Genomic DNA, 9,873 nt, shown 5'->3' on the forward strand with positions numbered 1-9,873 from the left:
AGGGTTTCAAACAAAGCCGGTCACTGCTCAGGCCCTTTTCCAGTGCACCCAGGACCACGAAGAATACCTTCAGGCATATGTCCGAAGGTTTCTGCGTTTAAGAGCACAGGCGCCGACAGTGCCCAATGAGATTGTCATTGAGGCCATGATCAAGGGGCTTCGGCCAGGGCCATCAGCGCAGTATTTTGCCAGGAAGCCACCGCAAACGCTGGAGAAGCTGCTCCAGAAGATGGATGAATATATTCGAGCTGACAATGATTTTCGCCAAAGAAGGGAGGAGGCCTTCAGATTTTCTGAGATGACCAGGGGCTTCGGAGGAAGATTCTATCCGAGGCATGTCAGATCAATTCATAATTCCAATCAAAATGATGATAAGGGGAGCCAGCAGCAAAGGCCACAGTACTCCTCACAGGCTTCGGGGCAACAGCAAAGCTCCTTCCGACCACCAGCTCCAAGAGGCAGAGGCGCCAGGGGCTTCGGCGGAAGATTCGGGGATCAACCCAGAAGAATATTTTGCTTATTCTGTGGTGAAAACAAAGGTCATACTACCAGGATGTGCCATGTTACCATTCAGAAGCAAAAAGAGATAGCCGAAGCTGCCGCGCAACAGGCTCAGCCGAAGCAGGTCATGCACACTGCTTCGTATCATTCGCCTTACATCCCAGAATATGTAGGCAATCACCCTGCAGCTTCTGTTGCTTCGGCGAGTCAGCCTCAGGCTTCCTGGCAACAACCTCCGCCTCCACCACCGCTACAACAAGGCCAGCAGCCAGAAGGGGGCCAATATACTCAAAATCAACGGGATTTCAGAGAACAGTCCGAAGCTCGCACAGTTAATAGCACTGTGCCAGAGTCAAAGCACATCTATTGACAAGTATCCTACTTTGATAGAAGTCTTCTCTATTCAAGTTTCATTTTTCATGTAATAAAGAACACTTTTTAAACTTCATGTAATGGTTTTGTCGTTTGCCACGAGGAAAGTAAATTTTCTTCACAGGTTCAAATTGTAAGAATTTGCAAGAGAAGGGCGAATAAGCTTGCCTCCACCACGATATGTATTTTTCGGAGCAAGGAAAAAGTCGTTCTAAGGGACGCAGAGTAAGCTTGCCGAAGCTACAAAAAGTCGTTCTAAGGGACGCAGAGTAAGCTTGCCGAAGCTACAAGAAGTCGTTCCTAAGGGAGCGCAGCGTAGGTTTTCTGCTCCAAAGTCGTTCCTAAGGGAATGCAGAGCTAAATACCGCCAAAAGTAAAAGGCGAAGAAGTTCCAAAGACGTTCCTAAGGGAATGCAGAACTTACAGCGAAAAGTCAACGCTGATACCGCCGAAAGTAAAAGGCGAAGAAGTTCCAAAGACGTTCCTAAGGGGATGCAGAACTTACAGCGAAAAATAAACGCTGATTCCACTGAAGTAAAAGGCGAAGAAGCTCCTAAGGGAGGCTTATAATGAAAAAGTCAGTATTGATACAAAAGATTGTGCTCTATTGCAGGAATGTGCGTATCTTCGGCACAAAATATCATTTTGCATAACATAACATCATCACATCATTTTGCATAGCATAATCATCATACATCATGCTGCATGTGGCACAAGAAGGGGGCATGTTATCGATCTTCGGAAAATGCTTTGAGAAAGGGCAAATCATGCCAAGTTACAGGGAGAAACAATATTGATCTTCGAGGCATAGCTTCGGAGATTATTTTTACGAAGCTTGGATATTTCTTATCAGAACACTATGGATATTGTCGTGATAAATGATAAATTCTTCTTCACGAAGCATGAAAAGAAGGGAAGGTGTTTTTTCGTCGAAGACTCAAAAATGGTACGTGTTTAAAGTTTCATGCATCGTAAAGAATTGAATCATAAAACAAGTATATTACATACAGGATTACAGAATATTACACAAATCATATATCAAATGTTTTTTGCAATAGCACTTAGTCTTCCCTAAGTACTATCTCTGCAGCTTCGTTCAGCAGTCGATCGACAACCTGATCCATGATAGCTTCGGCCATCTTTTTAATTTCGTCGTCATCTTTAGGCTGAGGGCCCGAAGATGCTTTAGTAGGATCTGAGTGAGGACGGGATATTATTACATCACTATTACAGATCGCGAACGAACTATAGAATTAAAAGTTATAACGCAATGAAAACTATTCGTTAGTACCTATTTGCCCTTCAGGCTCTGCGTTTTTCTCAGCAGCCTCGGCTACTTTTCTAGCCTCATGAATCCCTTTCTCGCTTTTCTGAATGATTTCTTGGGCCATTTCTCTACCACCGTTGTCCCAGATGTCGGTGAAAAATTTTCCCCCAACCGCGCTAGCTTCGGCTGAAGGATCTTTTATATCTTCAGTGGACAAGGTGGCTTCGGACCGCGATAAAATCTTTACATGTTCACATCCTTTCCCCTCCAAAATGGTGGCAATCCCTCTGGCACCAGAAAAAGCGCAGATGTCTCCGCGACTATTTAAAATTTCTTCAAAGGCCTCCGCCTCATGATTGATCCATTCCAGGGGACCTTCGGGGTTACCTCTTATAAAGTTTTCTTCTTGCGAAAATGCGCCAACGCTGGCGAAGCTAGTTTTTATTTTCTTGACACACTCCATAGATTTCTCGAAGCATTTCTTCTTGGCTGACCGAAGCTCTTTAACAGTTTCTTCTAAATGATTTGCCCATTGGTCGCTGAGTTCTCGCCTTGTTTCTTCAAGTATGCATTCCTCTTTAGCTCTGGCTAATTGTTTACGAAGGTTTTCAATTTCACGCTTCTGAGCTTCGGCCTGACCTTTGAAAATAGCTTCGTCTTCTTTTATTTTATTTATTAAGGAATGCAATATTTTGTCTTTTTCGAGACCTTCGTTCCTCAGTTCAATTACTTCGGAACGAAGGTTGCTCAGGGCTATAGTACATCCTTCGTCCTCAGCATCTTTCTGTGCTCTGAGGGCATTGCTGAGAATCAGGCCCTGCAGACAGGAATATGTCTGTGTCAATAGTTTTAAACAAACGAAAAATCTTGAACCCAACAAAAATATAAGAATTCTATTTGTCGCACCTTTAAACTGTTGTAAGCTAGGCTGTCAGCCAGATCGTTCTTTGACAGCACCGAAAGTCCGTCTTCTAAAGTTGGGAATCCGAAGCTTCTGCTCATCTCCCGACAGACAGAAATTTCCTTGCTGTCGGGGAGGCAATACAAGAAATCTTCTTCTCCACTGCCATTAAATATCAACGCCCCCTTTGGATATTTCAACCTTTGGGCATAGTGTTGGGCCTCTTGTTCTTCTTTTTCTGATAATTTTTTCCCCGAAGCATGACGAAAAATATAATCACGAATTTTGGGGGATGCTTCGGGGGTAACAACACCAGTTTCTTCAGCAAAAGTTGGCTTTGTTATTTTTTCTGCCTCACTTTCCAAGGTTTTTGCCTTTGTGGGCTCTGAGGGCCCAGCTTCGGCTTCAATTTCTTGCTCTGGAGCTGCAGAACCAGAAATTTCAGCTGTTGTTCCAAAAGTAATAGCAGCCTTCTTCGGAGGTGTGCTCGAAGATATGATCGTTTCCAGTACATCTAGCACATTAGCCATTCTTTTTCTCTTCGGAGTTGCAGCTGGCACTTTTTCATTTTTTGATGTCCCAATAATTGCTGAAGGACTCAAAACTTCTGATGTTTTGGAGTCCTCGGTTGCTTCCTTTACCTCTTCCATTTTTTCTGTGAATGGCGCTTCGGCCTTCTCTTTCGTTTCCGGTAACAAAATTTTTGATTGCTCCAATTTTGTCTTCGTTGGTACTTCGGCGGTTTCTGCGACTTCTGGCAGCAAAGTTGGCTCGGCTGGTTTTTCAGCTTCGGTGGCCGAAGAAGTCTCTCCGGTAAACTCAGGCACCGAAGCTGGTTCAATATAACGCGGCCGATGCGTAAGAACCTTTATCTTCTTCCTTTTTGGTTCTGGCTCGCTAGGAGCAGCTGCAGTTTCTTCTTTTGCAGAGGTTGTATTTTTTCTCTTCTGCCTTCGAATGGGGTAGCAATGGTCAGGGTAGACAAACCCGATGGCATCAAATACCCGATTCAGCCTTTTCTTTTTTCGGCCTCCGAAGGCTGCTGACATTGCAGTATCTTCGGCCTTCGAGTAGGTCCCAAGCAGCTCATCACTTAAATTGTCAATGCTTTTCAACCACTCATCATCTGGCTCAATAAATTTATCTCCAAATTTAAAAGTGTACTTAAACCTGACAAGTCCACCTTCGTCGGCCTCTTTAATGGTTTCTTGTGGCATTTCCCATTTCTCCGCAAGCGGCCACACCCTGAAGGCAATATGCTCTTGTACTAAGTCCCTTGTTCCCATAAAAGAGCAGACAACGCCGAAGGCTCTTTGGCACTCTTCGGCGGCTTCATTCATTTCAACCTTCGGCCTCCGAAGGCCGAAGCTTTGCCAAATAGGACGCATGATTATACCTTTGATGTCTTCTCGTGTTTTCAGATCATTTTTTACATAAAACCACTCTGTCATCCAGCCGCTGGGCCATTTTTTCCGAAAAGTTGGCACGGGGCAGCTTGACCCAGACCGAGAAACAAATTTGTAGCAGCCAAAGTTATTGTGATACTGTTCCTTACCCCAAGGTATTGTCTCGTATGATAATTCGTGAATATTGCAGAAGCTTCTTGCATCAGGCTTCAGACCCTGGCTTCGCACGGCCCACACGAAGATATTCAGCCTTATAATTGCCTCGGGGGTAAGTTGGTGAAGATAGACTTCAAAGATCTTCAGCACTTCCACGACGAAGCTGCTCAAGGGCAATCGCAGCCCAGCCTTCAAAAAGCTTCGGAATACCACGACTTCATTTTCTTCGGGGTCTGGGCAAGTCTTTTCCCCTTCGTCCGCCCTCACAATGGACAGATCCCGGAAATACCTTCCTCTCATATTAACAAGATGATTCTCTTTGATAGTTGATTTACCATAAACTGAATGGCTTGGTCGCCAGGGGCGATCTTCGGAGTCTTCGCCACCGCTGTCCACATCAAAACTGTCACTGTCACCAGTATCTTCAGACAGCCCTTCCAGAATTTCCCTGGTGATCTTTTCTGTGTTGGTCTTCGACATTGCTATAAGAAACCCTAAGTTCTTCTCTTCATCAAGACTCAGCTTCATCTCAGCAGCAGCCTTCTTAGCAGCTTCAGACATCTTCGGAAACACTAAAAAACTGTTTTCAAAGCCGAAGCTTCAAAGCTAAAAGCTTAGCAGATCACAGTGCACAAGAGCTAAAAAATCAGTGAGCAGGAGTGGTTGGCCAGAAAGCGTGCAAAATAAGTTTGCGGTATGGCCGTATTTATACGCTTGATGCGTTGAAAGTTGAAAGACCCCACTTGTCATTGAATGTTGCTATTCTAGCAAAGGGAAGGTGTTTTTCGGACCTTCGGCATAAAGCCTTCGTTCATATCGCAATCTGAATTTATTATTTCAAACAAATTAATATTGCGAGGGGCTACTGTTGGGGACCTTCGGCGTCCGAAGGTCCTCAAAAACATGATTTAATAGTGTTTCTGGAGTATAATGTGCAAACAGGTATCTTCGGACTCGAATCGGTATCACAGAGGGAGAAGCTCAAAGCATACGAAGGTTGATACAGCACCGAAGCTGTGAGCAGAAAAGCTTCGGCATGGTGGCAGGAAAGGAAACCGACTTAAAGATGAAAAGGCTATTCGGACCTCGATGGATTACTATAGAGTTATTGTCAGATGTAAAGGGCATAAATGTAATTTTGTAAGGGCTGTGTCCCGTGTCTATAAATAGGTGAACAGTATCCCCGTACTGTTCACGCTGACTTGGCATTTGCTTTTGCGTCACACTTGTACTTTTTACCTTCTCTCAGGACCGAAGGTACATTTGTAATTTGAAATCATTTCTATTTTTCCATGTTAATAAAATAGAAATGATTCTATGATGATGCTTATATTATATTTCATGCTTTATATGAATCCTTCGTCATTACTTGTTATGTTTACGAAGGTATGTCTCTTATGACCTTCGTCCGAAACTCATTATTTCCCGAAGGAACATAATGCTTCGAAGGACGAAGGACTTTAACACTTAACACTTTTTATGTTGCCTTGTTCTTAACTCTTAGCATTTGAGAACAAGTCCCCAACAGGGTGACCTAGGGGTAGGGTTAGGGAGAAGAATAAAACCAAAGGGGGGGGAATTAGGGGGGGGTTAGGGTTTCAAACCTGGGTTGGGATTTTGGGATGTTACACATGCGGGGTGTTTCCTTTCCTAGGCGATTGGTTGGAATGGAAACTCAAGCAGATTCAGCGTGTGATCCGCTTTTGGCGGCCAGGAGCTTATCTCCCCCATCGTGCATATCTCTTTACACAGGTCGAGCACCATGCATGCGGTGTGCAGCGCCATGTGGCGCGCGACCATGCTCACCAGCCACAGCCCTGTTGCCCTTCCATCGCGCATCTATCGGATCTTCTATGGCTAGCGCCACTAAGCGTTCATCACGCGCATGCACGTCTGTGCGCCACCGAGCTGGCATGCATCCATGGCTGCTAGTAGGGGCGAGGTCCGAGCCTCCTCTCCCCGCGTAAGCCGCAACAGGGGAGACGACAGCATGGTCGCTGGCTGGCAAGCAAGACGATTTGCACGACGCGTGGCCAGCAGAGCCGCCACCATTTTTTATCACCGCGAACTGCATATTCAATCTATACATAAGACATACCATTGTATTGCGTAGGAGAGAAATAGAAGGCTGTCGCGTAGGACAGTTCGGCAAGGCCAGAGACCTACTGGCGTGATGGAGAGTTGGTGCAGATCGGCTCCACAGAAACACCGAGGTAGAGCGTGCTGATAACGTGTTGAGAACTACGTTACTACGGATCATCAGATTCGCTCTCTTCCATCCCGTTAGCAGTAGAGGCACGAGAAGTCGTAGAAGCCCGTTCCCTTTCCCAGCAATTCAGAGACTCAGAGAACACACGAGACACAATATGTAGGATTGGGCCTCTGGCCTCTTTCTCTATTGTATTCCATATAAGGGGGTACATGTTCCATATATAGAGACGTGATACCCCTAGGGCATATTCGGTATTTGCCCAATTGCTCAAGGTGTCAGTACCCTTCGATGTCATTAACGTCCCCTTAGACTGGCCCGCTGCTGGTCTACTAGCCCGACCCTGTTCCCTTTGATTCATAGACCTTTGAAGATCCATAGCTCCTTAGAAGAGGCAAGAGGGGGCCTACCACTAATCGATAGTGGTGACATCCTGTGGGGGATAGATATCCCCTAGGCCCCAGGACCAAGATTCAGCTTGTGGGTTACTAAAAAGGGCCTTTGTGGGTCGTATAGAGTAAACTATGCAGGCCGATCAGTCGGACGTGGTCAGAAGGAGACACAGGAATCCATACGCGCCAACCTGAAACATCGCAACCAATCCCCATGCATATATGGGATGAGATAAAAGCTCCATGGATGATTATGTGCCACCGTATGAGTCAAGAAAGTTCCGTGTACGTATGCTTGATTATAACAACGGCTCAACAGTGGAAACCCTAAATCCGTCGAGTATATAAGGAAGAGTAGGGACCCCTACAAAAAAAATTGGATTCTCTGATAGGCTAGCTAGAGCATAGACTTCATACACTTTGTAATCTCGAACTCAAGAGCAATTCCATCACAGTCATGCACATGACGTAGGGTATTACACATATTTGCGGCCCAAACCTTTATAAATCTCTGTGTTTCCATCGTGCTCAGGCACGAACAATCGAGCTACTCATCGATCTTGCTAACCCACAAACAAAAGCACTACATGGGATACCACGTAGGTCACCGCCAGTTTAAGACACCAACACATCCAACATTAATCTCTCCCCTAGTTGAGAGGGCCTTTTTGGGGTCATTGCGAACCCAAAGCATGGCTGTGTGTGATTAGCTATGGAGGACAGGACCCCACTCCCTATTCTGTGGAATATACAACGCCTGTGTAAGTTCTCTCCATAGGATTTTGTAATGGCCAACACACCTAGGACTCACATCTATGTTGTTGCCCGAAGGCCTAACACCCTAGCACACGCTCCTACTTGTGTTTCTCATGGGCCCGCCTATGTATACATAACCTATTGATGGATTTGTATCCCTAAGTTGATAGAGAATGTACATTACACCTATTTTTGGACCCCTTCCTGTTGTGTCTGGTTTTTGTTTTTCTTCATATTCCTTTTAAAGCGCTTTGGAACTGTCCTAGAATGGACATGTGAATGTCGGACCGCTCCATGTGATTTCCTGGTCAGCAACCACAACATTGAGGTGTTGGCGATGGTGTCGCTAGCGCTCTCTGCCAGCCTTCCCTTCGGACCCTAGAACATGGGATCTAGGAGGAGGTTTGGGTCCTAGCTCTTCAGACAAGAGAGGGCGTACTCGGTCGAGCCTGGCCACTACATGCCCCTTGGACTCTAGGCGGGATAACATCTGGCCCTTGAATTGTTCTAGCTGCCCAGCCATCTTGCCGAAGCCATGGATGCAGTGGCTCAACATTAGCTCCATGACATCACCCTCTCAAAGTCGGCAACAGACATGATGGATTGCATTTTCTTGAAGCAGTCCACCGCCATCCTCTTCGTCTCCTACTAGGCCTAGGAGCTTGAATTAGGGCCCAGGGCCACCACACTGTTACCGGCATGGTTGACAGTCCACTCGCCACACGCTTTAACAACTTGACCTCGCGTGCAGAGAATACAACCTCATGTGCTGTCAGCACCACCTCATGGCTAGAGAGGGCCTTGTCAGCAACCATCCTCGCTTGGGCCACCTCTACCACCACCTGAGAGCTTGTCTGGTTCTACCCCGATCCATATGGATTGAGGGGGATTGAGTGAGTTTCAATCTCTAGTAAGTCAAAATCTTTTACAGTTCGTATCAATCTCCTCCAATCCATATGGATTGAAAATAACCTAACAAGCCCTGAAGGGGCCTTGCCATCTCCCCCAGGCCTTGCGCCATAGCAGGTCGCTCCGCCGTGACACGTACCATCGCTTGGTATTCGACAAGGCATATGTCAGCCCTTGTTGTTGCCACCTCGTGTCTAGGACTGCGAGCCTCCTTCAAACTCGCCTCCCATGATCGGAGGGAGGTACCTTTCTTGCTCTATCGGTCTCACTCCTACTCGTACACTTCTTGGAGCACCCCTAGGGCATGGTGGCCCTAGATCACTATCATCACATTGGGCGCAACGTCAGGGGCCACCACCGATGCAGATGGCCTAGAGTTGCTTCTCCCTCTAGACTTAGGCATTTGGGCCCTCTGCACCCTCTCTTGAAGATGAGATGGGTCTCACTGACTCTAGGCTGCCTCGTCGCCACCACCACTAGGTCTTGCTCCGTCGATGCCTCTAGTGGTGATCCGATGCTTGAGTTGGTGGTGCTGGCACCTCCCCCGCTTGTGTCAAGGCAGAGGCATGATTTTGTCCTATGACACCACCGAAGATGCCACTGGTACCCCGGAGCTAGAGCCTAGAGGCCTAGATCAAGGTCAATAATTAACAAAAAATGAGAAAGTTGAGCATAGAGGAGTTTAAAGGTGATTAGCTTACCTGGGGGCCCGCACTCTAAAAGTGCCACTAGCCTGATAGCGCTCCTAAGCATGCCCCTGGCCTGGACTGCTTCTTCTTTGCCACCATAGGGCCCACTCCACCGGAACCCTGTGTGTTCTCTCTTGAGATCGACAGGGCTTCCATGAATGTAGGATAGGGCAAATGCCAGGGCTCACTCCACATGCCAGATATAATTCCTCTCCATTGGTCTATAAAAATGAGGGGGAGGCCTCCCTTAGAGGCATGACACCAAGAACACAACGGAACACACATGGACTACTCTAGGGCCTATCTTTTTAGACA

The sequence above is a fragment of the Zea mays genome, chromosome 1 (assembly GCF_902167145.1).
Source record: "Zea mays cultivar B73 chromosome 1, Zm-B73-REFERENCE-NAM-5.0, whole genome shotgun sequence".
Taxonomy (NCBI): domain Eukaryota; kingdom Viridiplantae; phylum Streptophyta; class Magnoliopsida; order Poales; family Poaceae; genus Zea; species Zea mays.